This window comes from Oryctolagus cuniculus, chromosome 11 (assembly GCF_964237555.1).
Source record: "Oryctolagus cuniculus chromosome 11, mOryCun1.1, whole genome shotgun sequence".
Classification (NCBI taxonomy): domain Eukaryota; kingdom Metazoa; phylum Chordata; class Mammalia; order Lagomorpha; family Leporidae; genus Oryctolagus; species Oryctolagus cuniculus.
Genome location: NC_091442.1, coordinates 37,827,400 through 37,844,928, shown reverse-complemented (window position 1 = coordinate 37,844,928; position 17,529 = coordinate 37,827,400). Strand labels below are relative to the sequence as shown.

General features: G+C 39.8%; 1 long non-coding RNA gene across 1 annotated transcript in view; it reads right to left on the bottom strand.

Annotated features, from left to right (window-relative positions):
* Nucleotides 1–2,082: 2,082 nt before the first annotated feature.
* LOC138844332 (uncharacterized) overlaps nucleotides 2,083–17,529 on the bottom strand; it is a 98,286-nt gene continuing 82,839 nt past the window's right edge. The window contains exon 3 of the long non-coding RNA XR_011379996.1: nucleotides 2,083–2,218. This is a non-coding gene — a long non-coding RNA (uncharacterized lncRNA). The remainder of the gene's footprint in view (nucleotides 2,219–17,529) is intronic.

Here is a 17,529-nt window from a genome sequence, read left to right as displayed (position 1 = left end):
AACCTCCCCTAATGCAGAGGCCAAGAAAGCCCAGCCCTACTCTATAGTATATATTCTAGTTGCTCAGAGTTCTAGAAAACCCTGCTTCCTATTCCCGTATGTGGGCCTCTGAATGTTTTGAATCTTCGCTGCATATATGTGTGATAAATTCGTCCAGGTTAAGATTCCCCCTATTTTCCCAACAGGTAATTGATTCTGTTACTTAAGATGGCTCTAGAAGTTAGGCTGCCTTCTGTTTGTCTTTAGTTGCCTGGAAGATTCTATACATTTTTTGATATTGGCATACATCCCACACCTAGGTATTAGGCCATGACCAAGGTTATGGAGAGCTTTATTGCCTACTGGGACAATCATGGATGTGTGATGCTCAGATCTCTCTTCAAGAAAGAAGCTGATGTAACTAATGATATGACTTAAAGAGCCCAGCCATAGCACGTTCAAGTTTTACTGCAACATTTGAACTGAGGCCACACTACTCAGGCTGTTCCCAGTCAATGCTGAGCATTATGGACATACTAGAGTCTGGACCCTTTTTTTAATTCACTATAGGACTCATCTACAACCTTTCTCCATACTGAGGCTTCCCAATGGGGTGGCTAAGATTGGCTCAGAGCTGTACTACAGTCTGAACCTCTTCCTACATCATCTTCTGTCACTCCCTGTCTTCATGGAGGAACGACACAGGACCCTGCGCTGTTCTTTTGTCTGCTCGGCCCTCCCCGGGTTTGCTGCTGGTTCTTCCCGGGTTGGCTACCGTCCCTTCCACCTCCATGGAGGGGCGGTTCCCCCTGCCACTTTCCCCACTTCCGCGGGGGAGCGGCACACTGCCGGCCGGCTCTCTCGGGGGCTGCACAGGTGTTCCTTCAGATAGATGTTCCCTTTAGATGTTCCACGTGCATGTTGTCTCTCTCCTCCTTGATAGTCCTCTTCCGCCAATCCCAACTCTGCTACCCACACGCCGAGTACGCTGCTCTCCTCCAATCAGGAGCAGGTCCTGCTGTTTATTGGTTGAACTGGAGGCAGCTGTGTAGAAGCTGCTTCTCCCTTCTCAGCGCCATATTGTGGGAGAGCAGATGCATAGAATAAGTCTTAATTCCAGTAACTTAGTCTAGTCCGAGTTGCTCCCTACAATCTTCCTTTATTTCTCATCTCCATTCCTGGATGTCAGTCTTCATCCCGTTTTATTTCGGATATTGCCTTCAATAAAGGTCATACTTGAAATGTATGGTGTCTGCTTCCTGAGGAACCTGAACTGACAGATGTACCCCAGGAAGCGTATTCCTTCACAATTGGGTAAGAAGGGATTGGTGGGTGGGATGAGTGTTGTGGTACAGTGCATTAAGATTCCACTTGAGATGTCCACATGCCTTAACTGAGTGCCTAATTTGAGCTCCAGATACCCCACTTCTGATCCAGATTCCTGCTAATGTGCTTCCTGGGAAGCAGTAGATTATATCTTGAGTACCTGAGTACATGTTACTCATGTGGGAAATGTGGATGGATTTTCAGGCTTCTGAATTTGGCCTGGCCCAGCTGTAGTTGATGCAGGCATTTGGAGAGTGAATCAACAGATGGGAGCTCTCGTGTGCTCTCTGGCCCCTCCCTCAGTAGCCATCCAGAAGAGCCATGTTTTCTAGTTTGAGAGTGTCCTTTATAGTCGTGGGAAGTCAACTCATCAGGTGCTCTGGTTGACTTATCAGATGTGACTGGTAGACACAAATGGTGTGTGTAACATAACCACAGTTGCAGTTCAGAGGTCAATCCAGTTGGAATTTGAACCGGTAGAATTGATTTCAAGCCTCTTGTACCTAGAGAGACTATGTAAGGCTAGAAGAATGGGAGGGTTTTACTGGCATGGAATAGTTGGCCATGGAACCTAGGTTTTTGATTGTTCCATTGGATTCCAGGAAAGTAATGGGTGATGTAACCAAGTGGAATACATTAGAATATAGGAAATTCTAGAAGTAGTGTTTCAGAAGACATGCAAATGGCTACCAGCTCTTCCCAAGACCAAGCATGGTGATGAGCATGCAACAGCATAAAAGATTAGAGATCAACTGTTCGAAATACAACTGACCAGAGTCCCCAAGATCACAATTGTCCTGAGCTATCCAAAGTGCAGGATGGGTGGGGCTGGCTTCAGACCTTCACCCTCCAACATAGTTATCACCTTCCAGGTTTCTGGTATTCTGTACTTCAAGGCAGTTGGATTCTTCATCTAGGAAAGCAAGACCATATATCTCATAAGCAAATGATAATAGTACAAGCTTACCCTTTTTGAATGGCACACTAAATATTGGTCTGCACGTAACTTTTTCCACTTAGCAACATTTCTGAGTCATTAGACAAACATGTCCTGGTGTTTTCTTCATCCCTATGGCAATTTCTAAGATGAAAATACTTGACAAGCATGACAGGAATCTTCAAGGATGGCTGCCTTTATCCCTTTGCATTCTTAGGTTTCAGTTTCCATTTGAGAAAAATGTGTATTGGATTGGCAATAAATTATTACCTCTTTTGAGTGATAAAACTGGCTTTACCATAAGTCTTAAGGACACCTGCCTGATTGAAGTTGATCTTTTAGAATGGATTGGTTGACAAAATACTCAATGACGGAAACGCTGTAATTTCAGTAATACTTTTCTATAATTTATTAATCACAATAGCATACACATCTGTGTATATATGTATGTATATGTATGAAAAATATTATCACAAATGAGGGTGAGAAATGATATTTATTCAGATAGCAATATTTGGTGTCTGGGGGGATATTAGAAGTTCTCACACAGCAGAAGAAATAGAAGTGTCATTTTTCACAGCTGACATCAGACATGTTTTTTTAAAAGCGAATTTTATTTAGGAAGATGCGTTAAAGAGCTTCTTGGGATGTTAAAAGGGAACTTGAAGCATGAGACCAAAGGCAAGAAAGGTGAAGACAATTCTTTTCTCTAAAGTGAAGAGAGGAATGTATTCTGACTTTGAGAGTGACATGAAGACTGCACCACACTGTGTAGAGCTGGCCTTGGAGCTTGGTGTGAGGTCAGCAGCACCTACAGGATGATATGGTGATAAAAAAACGCTGACAGGGTAGTGACTGAAGGTTTTTTAAGGAAATGTTCAATGTTTACTGGAAATTCTTCTTTACAGTGTCTCTTTATAAATATTTCCTTTGTCCACAAATATTGAGTAAGTCTATTAAAAATTCAAGTTATCATATGTATGAAGGATTTTTGTGGGTGGAAAAGATAGTATATGTAGAATAGCAAGTCGATTTATAAACTGAGAAAGTGAACAGTCAGAAGTAGAGATGAGAACGTAAAGCTCTGTAAAATCTCATGAGTCTTGGGAAGGATTCTAGAATCTGTAGGGTGTGTGTAGGGTAGTGGTGGTAGGGTGATAAGGCTACTTATAAAAACATTACCTGAATCTCAGTGAGTCCCTATTTAGATTTTATCATTTATTCACGAAGTATTTATTGAACACCTACAATATAACAGGTGCTTTTATGAACAAATTATAGTTCCTACCTGTGTAGTGTTTGCATCCTAGTAGCAAGATAGTTAATAAATGAAATATTAAGGACTGGTGCTGTGGCTCATTTGGCTAATCTTCCGCCTGCTGCGCCAGCATCCCATATGGGTGCCGGGTTCTAGTCCCAGTTGCTCCTCTTCCAGTCCCGCTCCCTGCTGTGGCCCAGGAGGGTAATGGAGGATGACCCAAGTGCTTGGGCCCCTGCACCTGCGTGGGAGACCAGGAGGAGGCTCCTGGCTCCTGGCTTCGGATCTGCATAGTTGTGGCCGTAGCGACCATTTGGGGGGTGAACCAACGGAAGGAAGACCTTTCTATCTCTCCCTCCCTCCCCCTCTCTCTCTCACTGTCTAACTCTATCTGACAAAATAATGTATTCAATTTTTTTATTATTATGAAAAAATAAATGAAATAGTAAAAACCATATGAGATATGATGTTAGTTAATAAGAGGAGCTATAAAAGAACAAGGGGAAGCAAATGAATAGAACCTTATGGTGTATTTTTTTCATACAGGGTTATCCTGGAAAGCCTTTTTTTATTCATGTTTGACATACAGAACATGAAAAGAGATCCGGGAGAGAGCATTTTTAGTGAATAACCAGTGAATAAAGGCCCTGATTGGCAGGTGTGTCTGAAAAAGAGCAAGAAGGTCATGGGGGCTGTAGTTGAGGTAATGAGGGGGAAGAAGCTATGGTGAGAGCAGAGATGCAGAAGTAACCTGCTTAATAGGGTTTGGTAAACCTTGAAAAGGGCTGAGTTTTTATTCTAAAGATGGTAGGAACCAATTGGAGGGCTCTAAGTGGGAATGTGGGGCTCACTCTGGCTGTTGCATAGAGAATAGCTTGCAGCAGGAAAAATGGAAGAAGTGAAAGAAGATCAGTTGGGGCCACTGTAATGGTCTAGGAGCAAATACTGGCTTGAACTAAGGTACAATTTGAAGCAATGAGAAACTGAGAATATATTGTAAAGGATCACCCAATAATAAAGCTTTGATGTGAGCTATACGGATTCAAAGTGAGTTGTAACAAAAATAGAGAACTCAAAGATAGCTCTGCATCTCTTCAGAGGCTATATTTCAAACAGAGGAGAGTCTGCATCCTACAGAGATCTGGAACTTTATGGATCTGTAAGGAAAACTAGAGTGTGGACTTTGTGGAAGATGATCTCTGTACAAGTGGCAGAATGCCTGCTTCTTATACCAAGTAAGCTTACAGAGGGATGGCTGCTTCTGCCAGCTTACAATAGGATGAGACTGTGCATGCCTAAGAATAACTGCAGAATTACCTACAAGACCATGTTGACTTGTTGGTAAAAAATTAACTTTTGTGGGCCGGTGCTGTGGTGCAGTAGACTAGGCCTCCACCTATGGTGCTGGCATCCCATGTGGGTGCCAGTTCATGTACTGCCTGCTCCTCTTCCAACCCAGCTCTCCGCTGATGGCCTGGGGAAGCAGCAAAGGATAGCTCAAGTACTTGGGCCCCTGCACCCCTGTAGGAGACTTAGAAGAAGCTCCTGACTTTGGACAAGCTCAGCTCTGGTCATTGCAGCCATTTGGGGAGTGAACTTGTGCATGGAAGACTTCCCTCTGTCTCTGCCTCTCTCTGTAAGGGTACCTCTCAAAAAAAAAATTATGTTTTTACTTTGAGAAAAGTGTTGATGTGGCCGGCGCCGTGGCTCACTAGGCTAATCCTCCGCCTAGCGGCACCGGCACATCGGGTTCTAGTCCCGGTTGCCCCTCTTCCAGGCCAGCTCTCTGCTGTGGCCAGGGAGTGCAGTGGAGGATGGCCCAGGTGCTTGGGCCCTGCACCCCATGGGAGACCAGGAAAAGCACCCCTGGCTCCTGGCTCCTGCCATCAGATCAGCGCGGTGCGCCGGCCGCAGCGCGCCGGCCGTGGCGGCCATTGGATGGTGAACCAAAGGCAAAGGAAGACCTTTCTCTCTGTCTCTCTCTCTCACTGTCCACTCTGCCTGTCAAAAAAAAAAAAAAAAAAAGTGTTGATGCAAATATTTAAGAAACAATGCAAAGGGCTCTAATCTTTTCTTCTGTTTTCTTTAGTGGCACTGTCTTGCAAAACTATAGTAAAATATCACAAATAACATATTGATATTGGTACAATCTAGATACAGAATAATTCTAACACCAAAGCATTCCTCAGTTTGCCCTTTTGTGAGTCGCATCTATGGTCTATCCTGCCCCCACCACTTCCTTAGTACTTGATAATGGTTATTCTGTTTTCCAAATGTATAACTTGCCATTTCAAGAATGTCACATAAATAGACTCATGTAGTATATAACCTTTTGGGATTGACTTTTTTCCATTCAGCATGTTTCTGAAGATTCATTGAGATTGTTGTGTGCATAAATAGTCTGATCCCATTGCTAATGAGTAGCAATCATTGTGTAGATATGGCATAGTTTGTTTACCCATGGGAGGGCTTTTGACTTGTTTGCACATTTCCTAATATATTATGGGTACATCTATTTTTTCTTGTAGTTTTATTAATTTTAGCTTTGTATATTTTGTACTTTTATTGTTTTGGGGCAAAAGTATAATATTGCTATGTCCTTATAGGATCACATATTTCATATAATGGCCTTATCTATTTTTTAGTAATTTGCTTTGAAGCTTATTTTATCTGTAATTAACAGAATCGTCCCTTTGTTATTTTAATACTTGCATGAGATGTCTTTTCTCACCCATTTATTGTTACCCTACCTGTGTTTTTATATTTGAGGAGGGTTTTTAAAAATATGGATAGCATACAATTGGAAAATACTAAATATTTAATTTACTTATTTGAGTGGCAATGAGACAGAAAGAGCTCCCATCCACTGGTTCTGTTTCACAAGGCCCACAGTGGCTGTGACTGGGCTGGGGCCAAAGCTGTAAGCCAAGAAATTAATCCAGTTCTGCTGTGTGGCTGACAAGAACCCAATTACTTGAGCCATCCCCACTGTCTCCCATGGTCTGCATCAGCAGGAACTAGAGTCAGTAGCCAAGCCTGGAATTTAAGCCAGGCACTCCAATATAGGATGCTAGTGTCTTAATTGTTAGGCTGTGTTTCTGCCCTTTCCACCCCATATTTGGGAGATGCATTAAATTCAGTCTTCCAATCAATATCTTTTAATTGGTATACATTTATACCATTTACAAATAATGTGTTTATTGCCATAGGTGGACTTTGTTTTTTTCTGGGTTGTCTGGCTATATGAGTATGGTTATTGTTTAAAAATTCTGTTCCCCCTTACTAAATCCTTTAGATAGTGAGACTGGTGATTCTATCTTTTTCTTCCCTTTAGTGTTTTTGGTTTCTGTCTATTACCATTTCTCACTTGCCACATTTTCTGCTGCAAGTCTTGAATATGGACAAAAGAACATTGAGGGATTGTTTTGTGGCCCTTAGTTCCTTAGTTTATTTGTACTCTCTTCACTTTTCTAAGTTCTCTGAATGTTATGTTTAACACAAACTTAAGAGCTTTAGTTGTACCCAGTAGAAGAAATAAGAAACAATGTGTCTAATCTTCTGGCAATGAAAGTCCTCATTTTACTTTTAAAAGAAATGTAATTATTTTATCTGAAAGAGAGGAAAAAAAGATCAATCTTCTATCTTCTGGTTTTACTCCTCAAATGCCCACAATAACTGGAACAGGATGGTCATAAGCCAGGAACCAGGAACTCAGTCTGAGTTTCCCATGTGGATGGCAGCAACCCACGTACTGCTTTCTAGGATGCATGTCAGCAGGAAGCTGGAATTAAAAGTGGAACTGGATCTTACACCCAAGTACTCTGATAGTGGATGGTAGTCAATTCAACATTGTGCCTAATGTCCCATTTTACTTTTTAAAGGAGTAAATTTTTGCCCCATGGTTAGAGATTTTGATTATAACCAGCTCAAGCCCTTTGTAATTATAGATCTGTAACAAATGACTTACCACTGAACCTCACTTTATTCTACAATATGGGTAAAGTAGAGATGTGAGGATTAAACAAATTAATTTCAGATAAGCATGGAGCATAGTGATAACATATAGTAACCTCTCATTCAGTGATTATTATTATTACTGTTACTATTATAACTATTGGTGTAGTGTCCTTTTTGTTTGGTTTCAATGACTTCCAGCTTAGAACATGGATTAATGAAATAGCAATCAATGGGAATATCAACATGATCTCTCTTGCCTTTCTTTTTTTAATTATTTTTATAATTTTTTCTGTAAGATGAGCCACTTTAAGGTTTTTTTTTTTTTTTTTTTTTTTGGACAGGCAGAGTTAGACAGTGAAAGAGAAGAGACAGAGAGAAAGGTCTTCCTGCCGTTGGTTCACCCGGTTCACCCCCCAAGTGACTGCTACGGCTGGCGTGCCGCGCCGATCCGAAGCCAGGAGCCAGGTGCTTCCTCCTGGTCTCCCATGCGGGTGCAAGGCCCAAGCACTTGGGCCATCCTCCACTGCCTTCCTGGGCCACAGCAGAAAGCTGGATTGGAAGAGGAGCAACTGGGACAGAATCCGGCGCCCCAATGTGTTTTATATATACAGATTTAAAAGCATAGTGATACTTCCCACTCTATCTTCTCTCACACTCACACTCCCATCCTCCCTCCTTCTTCCTTTCTTCTTCTTTCTTTTAATTGTTATAGTGATATACTTTCAACTTATCTTATAATCATATGATTAACCCTCGACTAAATAAAGAATTCAACAAATAGTAAGAAGAAAAAAACAATGTTTTTCAACAGTAGAGATAGAGGCTGTAAACAATGATCAAGGGGCTGGCCCTGAGGCATAGTAGTTTTAGCCTCTGCCTGCAGCACCAGCATCTGATCTGGGCATGGGCTAAAGTCCTAGCTGTACATCTTCTGATCCAACTCCCTGCTGATGGCCTGGGAGAGCAGTGGAAGATGGCCCAAGTGCTTGGGTCCCTGCACCCATGTTGGAGACCCGGAAGAAGTTCCTGGCTTCGGGTCAGTCAAGCTCGAGCCGCTGTGGCCATTTTTGGGGTAAACCAACAGGTGCAATATCTCTCTGTCTCTCCCTCTGTAACTCTGCCTCTCAAATAAGTAAATATTTTAAAAATTAATTCTCAAAGTATCAATTTTGCTCAGATAAATTTTTTTTGTACTCAATTAGTTTGAGCCTATGAAATATGTTCAAGTAAACTCAAGGCTGACTATACAAACTGAGGTATTAGACTGTCATAATTGTGAGATTTTCCTAAACTATAATTAATTCACAGGTAGATCCATACTAGTTTTCTATTTTCCTATTTTGTACATGGCTTTTACTCTTTGCCCTGATTTGTCTCTTACTTCTGTAATTATTCTCACTCTATGTGGCTGGAGAGCCTGTCTCTGAAATGTGCTTTCAGAATTGTCCTGTCTAGCACTGCATGGCATTCTGTGGATTTGTCCCTCTTCTTGATGCTATAATCGATGGCTAGAGATGGGGCAGTGCCAATGAAAACAACAATTTCCAAATCATCATTAAGAGTAGTCTGATTCAAGGAATGCATCCGATCTCGAGCAACCACTTACTCTAGACCTTAGAGGTATAAATTCCTCATCTCAGAAGTAGATATGATTCTTAGGAACAGATAAGATCTCTTTATATTTTCCTTTGATCCTTTTTAAAAAGAAAAATTGAGAAAATGTGTAGTAAAAATCATATACTTTAAACCTTCACTCTTTCAAAGATTTCTTACATATTTTATTTTTTGGATTCACGTCTTTTCATCCCTAAACTTAATATGTTTTGTTTTCCAACTTCTGCATCTAATGAGTATTTTTGGCACTAAATTGTAGTTTTTCAAAGATAATTTAAAATGGAAGTAGACAAAGATAATATAGAAAGTACCCATCCATCACTTTACTCTTATCTGGTAGACTTCATAAAACCCAATGAATTCTAAATACCAGAAAACCTCTGCTTAATGTGCAAGAAACCTACCTTCTGCTATGCTTACATTTTGTTATTGGTAACTTAAATTTCAAAAATTTGAAAGACAGTAATAAAGAAGTTTTAGGGTTTTTAAATATCAAATGTCCCCACCATTTAAAGGTGTTTCATGGCATGTGGGATTGGAGCAACCATTGCCTTCCCACATCTTTGCTTTGAGAATTAGAATAACAGTATTTTCCCTAAGCAATTCCTTATAGGGTTTAAAATTATTGTTGGTGTTCCTACTGTTGTCCTACTATCTAATTGGACATACTTTAACAAAAAAGATAAGAGAAATGAGGTTAGCAAAACTGCTCTGAATTCAATGACTGCTTTTTCTAATATTTGAGACTTCATTAATTTGTTAACATACAATGCCAATTACCGGAGCACCAAAAAGCCTTCACTAGAGATCATGCTTTGTACAAGACTGGGAAAACTTTTCTTGAAAAATGGGTTAAGAAGAACAGCAAGGGGTTCAAATATCTTGCCGAGCTGGTCATACTGATTTCACCCCATGAAGTGCTGGTTGCAGGCTGGAAGCTACTAAGAAATTTTACTCCAGTCAGAGGGCTGAAAACATTCAGCCAGTGGGATGGCAGTTTTGCTGAACTACCTTAGAACAAGGAAAAGGACACTAACTATGAACATGAAAGACATAGCATTCTTAAAATCAAGCTAAATCAAAATTTAAATATCTTAAAGTAAGGGTATGAGTTGACTTTTCTTTTTTAACCCTTACAGATGCTAGATGAATATACCAGAATAGCTTTTGCTTTCCAAAGCTAATTTGTGAATATGACTCAAGAGACAGTTCTCACTTGTGCAAAGGAAATCCAGTCCTGTCCTGGCCTTGGAAGAAGATGAAAACTGAGAACCTTTTCAACATTTGTCCGTGGGCTTTTCATACGACATTGACATTTCCCCCAGCAACAGTCTCTGCTTCATTCTTTCACCATGATTCACTCTGGAGTTGGATCTAACAAATTGTCAATGTTTCTGCTTCATTCCCCAGGATCTTTTTTTTTTTTTCCATGACAGTCTCAGTGGTGACAGATTGCCCTTCCATCGTTCCCTAGCCCCAGATTGTTTTAATTACTGCTGCTGTGTTTTATTAGATGGTAAACTGTGAAAATGGCCTCTGGTTGTTTAGTTTGCTTAGATTCTTTGAGAGGAAAAAACAAAAAAACGAGAACACTTCATTGGAGTGAAAGTGGTGCATATGACCTAGAGATCTATTGATTTACTCATTTGTTCATTAGGAGGGGAAGCAAAACCGGAGATAAGCGGTAATTCATCTGCTGTGCTCACCTCATTTTGACTGCAGAGATTTTTCTTAGTTCATACTCTATTGACAGAATGTCTGCAGGAAGTGGGGAGAAGGTGGGACTGTGCCCTTCCCTGGGAAGCTTTAGTCCTTAAATTACATCCTTTCCCCGAACTATTTTCTTGACAAAGTCCTGAGAAAGGGGAGGTGGGAAGAGAAGGTCACAATCTCCTTGAACACGGACTGCCTAGCAGGGAGGTGTTAATCCAGATTGGACATCACACTATTAGCATTGAGTTCTTAAGCAGGGTGCTCACACAAAATCCTCCTTCTTCCAGGCCTCAGTTCCCTTGCCAGAAACATGAGGATAAAAAGAAAACCTGTTTAATGTGTGAATGCATTCGTTTATGGGCAAGTCTACTATAGTATGTTATATTTAAGACAGCTCTTTTCATTCATGGCAGAGGATCTTCAAACTCCTTGATTGGTTTCTCTTAGTTTTCCATACTGCCTGATTCATTAAAGGAGCTTGGTGCAGAGAGGAGTGTAAATGGGTTGGATGAACTAAACAATATCATTAAGAAAATGGGAGGAAAAGAAATTGCGAAAGGTTTTTTTGAAAGAATGGAGACTGTTTTTATTTTCAAACATAAGAAACATCTTTAGAGAAGAAACTAACTTCTGTACTCCCCAGAAACAAAAACACCATTTAACTTGCACTCTGTATGGGATTTAATTTAGCATTTAGGTTTGCTTTGGTGATCCTTATATTAATGATTATACTCTACACTTCCCTAGTTGGGAAAAATCTTTCAGTGATAATATTAGTAATACTGATAAAAATGTTTATTAAGAGTTTGGTGCTTTCCAGACCACAGTCCTAATTGTATTACATATCTTAAATCTTCTAATATCAATTTAATTTTCACAATGAGGCTGCAAAGTAGGCATAGGACCCCGCGGTCCATCCTATAGGTGAGAAAACAGACAAAAATGACCTTCTGATTGGTAGTGCCAGCTGTGGTAAGCCACAGAAAACAAATCCAAATTTAGAAGTTTGGAATTATTCTGTTATATCATCATATATCTATGATGATAGAGTCCTTTGTGCCTAGCTGTACATACCTACCACCACTACACAGGCAATCTAAAAATGTCGCTGTTCATTAGCTATTTGTACTAACAGTCATGCTATGTTTTTAGAATGTCATATTTGACAATGTGCTAAATAGCCCTCTGCGATGAATAGCTTTCAAATGAATCAGCTTGCAGGCTGGCAGGCTTGTTCGTGTCAAGTCAGTTCTAATCTCCACTCGTCTAATCACAAACTTTCTCTGTTTTTTTTTCCATCACTCTCTGACAACTTCGGGTAAATAGTATTTCAGCTAACAAAGAACCCTTGGTTCCATCCTGGTGTGGCTACCTCCTTTCCTGGCTTGAAGCATGGTCGCTCTGCTGTTAAATAATGAACAGCAGTTTCAGCACTAGGGACAGCGTATTCTAATGAAGTGGTAATGGAATGTGGAGTCAGACACGCCTTGATTAAAATGGAGTGCTCTGATTAAAGATTACAATCCATTCCCATTTCTTCATGCAATTACGATTTTTCTTCTGGTTACCAGGCTTTCTTTCCAGTCATAGACAACTGTAATGTAGTTTGTGTATGCTGTGCTTCCAAATAACTTTTAATTAGATATTTAAATTAGACTGGTGCTGGTTCACTGAACCCAGAGTTTTTATATTTCTCCAATCCAATTATTAGGTGTTTTAATTCACCAATTCACATTTTGCCATTCATTTTAATATTACTTACTATGACAATAAAGCTATAATTCCTAGATTTTCTCATTAAGAAAATGAGATATAAATGTCTAAAATTAAGAACAAAAATTCCAAGTAGTCAGATTCACAATAAAAAATAAATGAAACTGGCTTAAGCCATCAAATACATAATAAAAAAAAATCTCGCTACTCTAGACAGGTCCTGATGAAGGAGAATGAACAAAAATAATATAACATGAGGGGAAAATACACGAGATATCTTAAGGGTTTTCTTTTTAAAATTTTCTTATTAAATTTTTTTTAATTTGGGAGATAAACAGAAAGTCTCAGAGAAGAGTGCTCCGATCCACTGCTTACCTCCCCAAATGCCCATGGTGCCTGGGGCTGGGACAGTCTGAAGCTAAGAACTAGAAGTCTAATCTGGGTCACTCACATAAGAAGCAGTAACCAAACTACTTGAGGCATCTGCTGCCTCCCAGGGTCTATGTCAGTGGGAAGCTGGAATTGGGAGCAGAGCTGAGGCTCAATCACAGGTACCCTGAGGAGGGATTCAGGAGGCCCAAATGATGTCTTAACTGTTAGGCCAAATGCCTAACAGTTTTGCTAGGCATTTCTATGTTCTGTCAACATGAAAGTGAATGTGGGCCTTACTGATGAGAAGGGTCACTGTGCATACCCATTCCAGTCTCTGCTGACCACAACTGACAAGCTCTAAGAATTCTTCTGGAACTGGGGAGACTGGGTCATGAGGTAAGAATTGAAGCAGATGGAAGGAAGGTTATATGGCCCTTTTAACCTTGTGTCAAGTGTTGTAATGTTTAAGGCATTCTTTTGGGTGCTTTGGCATTTAATTCTCAAAATGCTGGTACAAAGTAGGAACTATTATCTCCATTCATAGAAGAGGAAACTGGAGCACACAGAAGTAGAGTAACTTGTCCACGTTCATGTAGATAGCAGGAATTAGGGATAAGATTTGAACCTATGCTGTTTGACTCTTGATATTGCTCTTCCAACTGTTAAGTCTCCAAAAAAGTACTTAGTGAAAAAATAAGGAAAAGCTGGGCTGAGCTGAGCTGCCAAGCTGAGTCACAAATGGCAACAGTTCTTGCCCACTGTTGTAATTGTAATGATTCAATATGGTAATTCATTGTAAAACACTTAGCTTAGTACCTGGCACAGAATGTTGCCCATAGAGAAAGTGAAATGAGAGTTTGCTACATGCCTTCAAGCCACTTAGAGTAAAATTAAGAAGAAGAAGATGATGATGATAATGGTGATCATAGTGGTGGTAGGACAGAAGCAAAAAGGTTATGGCAACCAAAGCAATGCCTTAAACATGGGGTCAGACATTCCTCTCATTGATGTAGTACCTTTGAACTTGACAAGTTGTGGATGGAGTTAGGAGCTGGGAGGACAGAAGGACCCTGTCATGAGACTGGAAGAGGGTAAATGGTTTACCTTCCCTTCATGCTCCAGATAATGGAACTGGATATTGGCCTACACAGTGTTTGAACCTAACCGTCTCTCCCAAGCTATTCATACCCATCCTCTTAGTCTTGTGAGCCCCGTCAGATAAGTGCCTGGCAAAAGTCCAACAGGACCTAGCATTTCATTCACCAGTAATGTGAAGAAAATAGTTACAAGCCAGGAGTCTTCTGGGCTCTTTATGAAGGAATAAATATACTCTGCCTCCAAGTCATTCATTATCTAATCGTGAAAATACACATTTATAATTAGTGAAGAATGTGTGGCTTGAAACTGAGGGACATACATAGGAACAATTAGTGTATACATACTAGAAATAGTGAATGAATTTTTAAAGTGAGATTTTATCTGTGAATTTGAATCAACCATAAAATTAATGTTTTGATGAAATTGTGTGGAATTCTTTTGGTGAGATTTCACGTGTAGTCTTGGCAGGAGAGAAATTCCAGCCATCTGGTGCCCTCTCTTGAAGCTGAGTAGGGCTAAAGTTCATCTCTCTGTATCCTATGTACTTTTCTTTTTTGGTGAAAGAGATGTTGCCTATGATCTTGACCTGGCCAATCACATGATCTTTCTGAAGACTTGATACCTTAAGTCAGTGACTTGGGAACACAGTGACTAAACTACACACCACACAGGTGGTCATACATGATGAAGCCCTGACTGGGGCTTTACAACCAAGAGACTATTGCTGTGGTTCTGGCTTTTTTGTTTCTGTCATTCTCTTGGCTTCTACCTCTCCCAAAACCAAAATACTCATTAATTATTTAAACATCCCAATGTTTTCCTAATGCAGTCTCCAATATTGAAATTAGAGCCAGTGCCTGATGATTGTAACCCATGACCAACTCAGTAATGCCTCTGTAAGTGGTTCAGACATGGGAACAGCTACAGTCATGTGATCCTCCTTTGGCATGCTGTTAATATTGCCATATTGGGAGTTGCATGCCTGTCCCTTTTAGGATTACTTCTGTAACCCCCACATTGGAAAGCTAGTAATGATAACCACCCTGACTTTTAGCTCTGCTAAAGTGCATCATAAGACTTCTGAAGCCTCGGGGATCTTTGAATTTTCTATGGTGTGAGATAAGGCTCTTTCTCATTACTCCAAGAATAGCCCAGCTCCCAAATCCATTCAGAAATCCACAGAGGGAGACCTGGCTGCCAGGCCTTGCAATAAACTCCTATTAACACTATCAAAAGTAATCTGCTTTTGTCTTGACCTCACTTTAGATTCTCGGCAGGTATAATGGACAGATTTGTAGGATTTCCTTTTCCCTTTTGAAAGACTAGATAAATGTACCCTTTTTTTTCTCATCAGATAATAAAAGCCTAATGTAAATGGAAAGTTGGTTGCTTTTCTTGATAACAGACTTAATCTTCCCAATGGGTGCCCCTCTGTCAGAAGACATATGAGATAGTCATAGAGATTGTTTTTGGTGAAAGCAGGAAAAGAATAAGCTTAATTTCCTTGTTGATGCCCTTTAACCTCTCAGAGTGATACAATGGGAGAATGTTTTGTAATATCTTTGAGTGAAGAGAAGGTGTATGCTTTCTGTTGCTTCCAAATTTGACTGGGTTAGCTCTTTGCAGACTGGTCACAATTGGCCCCAATGTCCAAACCTTCCAATTAGATTATCTCTTCATCACATGTTTATTTTTTTGGTAGGTGAGTAGATGGGAACAGTGACAGAAAGAGTGAGATTAATATCAATGCTAGTTTAGTTCTAACTGTTAAAATCAATTTTGGCTCTAAGTATGGGCAAGAGCGCACCAACACAGCACTCAGGAAATATGTTCAGCCTTTTGTACATTTGATTGTGTTTTCATTTCTATACTCTCAAGTTCTGTAGCAAGTAGGAAGCCTTCATTTCCCCTTTGACATTTGGAAAAACCAAGGTGCACACACACCTTAAGACCTTGAAATCAAGTCACACAGTAAATCAGGCTCTTGGCTCATTGTACTTCCATTAAACAACATGGCAGGTGGGAGCTTAGAAAATAGGCATGGGATTTGAGCCCAAGAGACAAGATCTCTCCTTCCTGGTTATTTGTGTTGTGCGAAGATTAAGGTTTATTTTTCTCATATGTGAAAAGGGAATTAAAACAATGCTTAAAACAAATTAAAGCAGGTTATTTTTAGCAAAGCACTGTTAAAAAATTTATTTTACTTGTAAAGAGCAATTACAGAAAGGTGGACACACATACACACACACACACACAGTGGGAGAGAGGGAGGGAGGGAGAGTGGGAGAGAGGGAGAGAGGGAGAGAGAGAAACTTCCATCTAATAGTTCACTGGTTCACTTCCCAAATGGCTGTAACAATCAGGGCTGGACCAAGCCAAAGCCAGGAGCCAGGAACTTTATCCAGATCTCCCATGTAGATACAGGAGCCCAAGCACTTCATCCATCTTTGCTGCTTTCGCAGGTGCATTAGCATGGAACTGGATGGGAAGTGAAGCAGCCTGGATTTGAACCAGTGCCCATATAGGGTGCTGGCATTGCAGGTGGCATCTTAACCCACTATGCCACAATGCTGGCCCCCAGACAAAGCATTTTTAAAGTACAAATTACAAAAAAAGAGGATCATTATCATATATCCTTACAATTAAGCAGTTACTAAATGCCAAGTAAGATACACATTATTTTTATATTGTGAAATATGAAACATGGGCATAAAATAATTCCTAAAAGTCATTATATAAGAATTTGTCTTGAACTATCACCTTGTCAGGAATGAGAACACCATCAGCAATGCAGAAACTGTGTATATACTTCTTTCTTCTTTTGCTCCCCCTACAAGTAACTGTTATGAAAAAATAATATGCTTTTCTTTGTATTTAATGTAATGATAAGTCCAGTTTTGCCTGTGTTTGGCCTTTGTTAATGGAATCAAACAGATATTCTTTTGCATTTAGTTTCTTTTCTTGGCATCATGTTTTAAAGATTTACAATCTTTTTTTCCCTAAAAAAGGTTTTATTTAATGAACACAAATTTCATAGGTACAGCTTTAGGGACATAGCAGTTCTCCCCATACCCACCCCCACTCCTGTCCCACCTCCTATTCCCTCTCCCATCCCATTCTTCATTAAGATTTGTTTTTAATTTACTTTATATACAGAAGACCAACTCTATGCTAAGTAAAGGTTCATAATCTTTTCTATATAACTGTTGACATTCTTTTTTACTTATAGTATGCTATTGGAATAGCATACTATAATAGTTTATCTAAATAAACTATTTAAATAAATAAACTAAATAGCATACTATAATAGTTTATCTAAATCTTGCACCACTGGTAAGACACTTAAGTTGTTTCTAATTTTTAAGTTTTGAGAATGTTGCACCTGAAAATAAATGCCCATATGAATGCGGTTCTGTAGGTTATGTACTTAGCAACTGAGTTACTGAGTCAGTTTACTTATGAGGGGACTTCAAAAAGTTCATGGAAAATTGAAATAAAAGATAAGTTTATTTTCATATAAACAATTTTGAAATCCATGCCCACTCATATATCCTCAATTGAA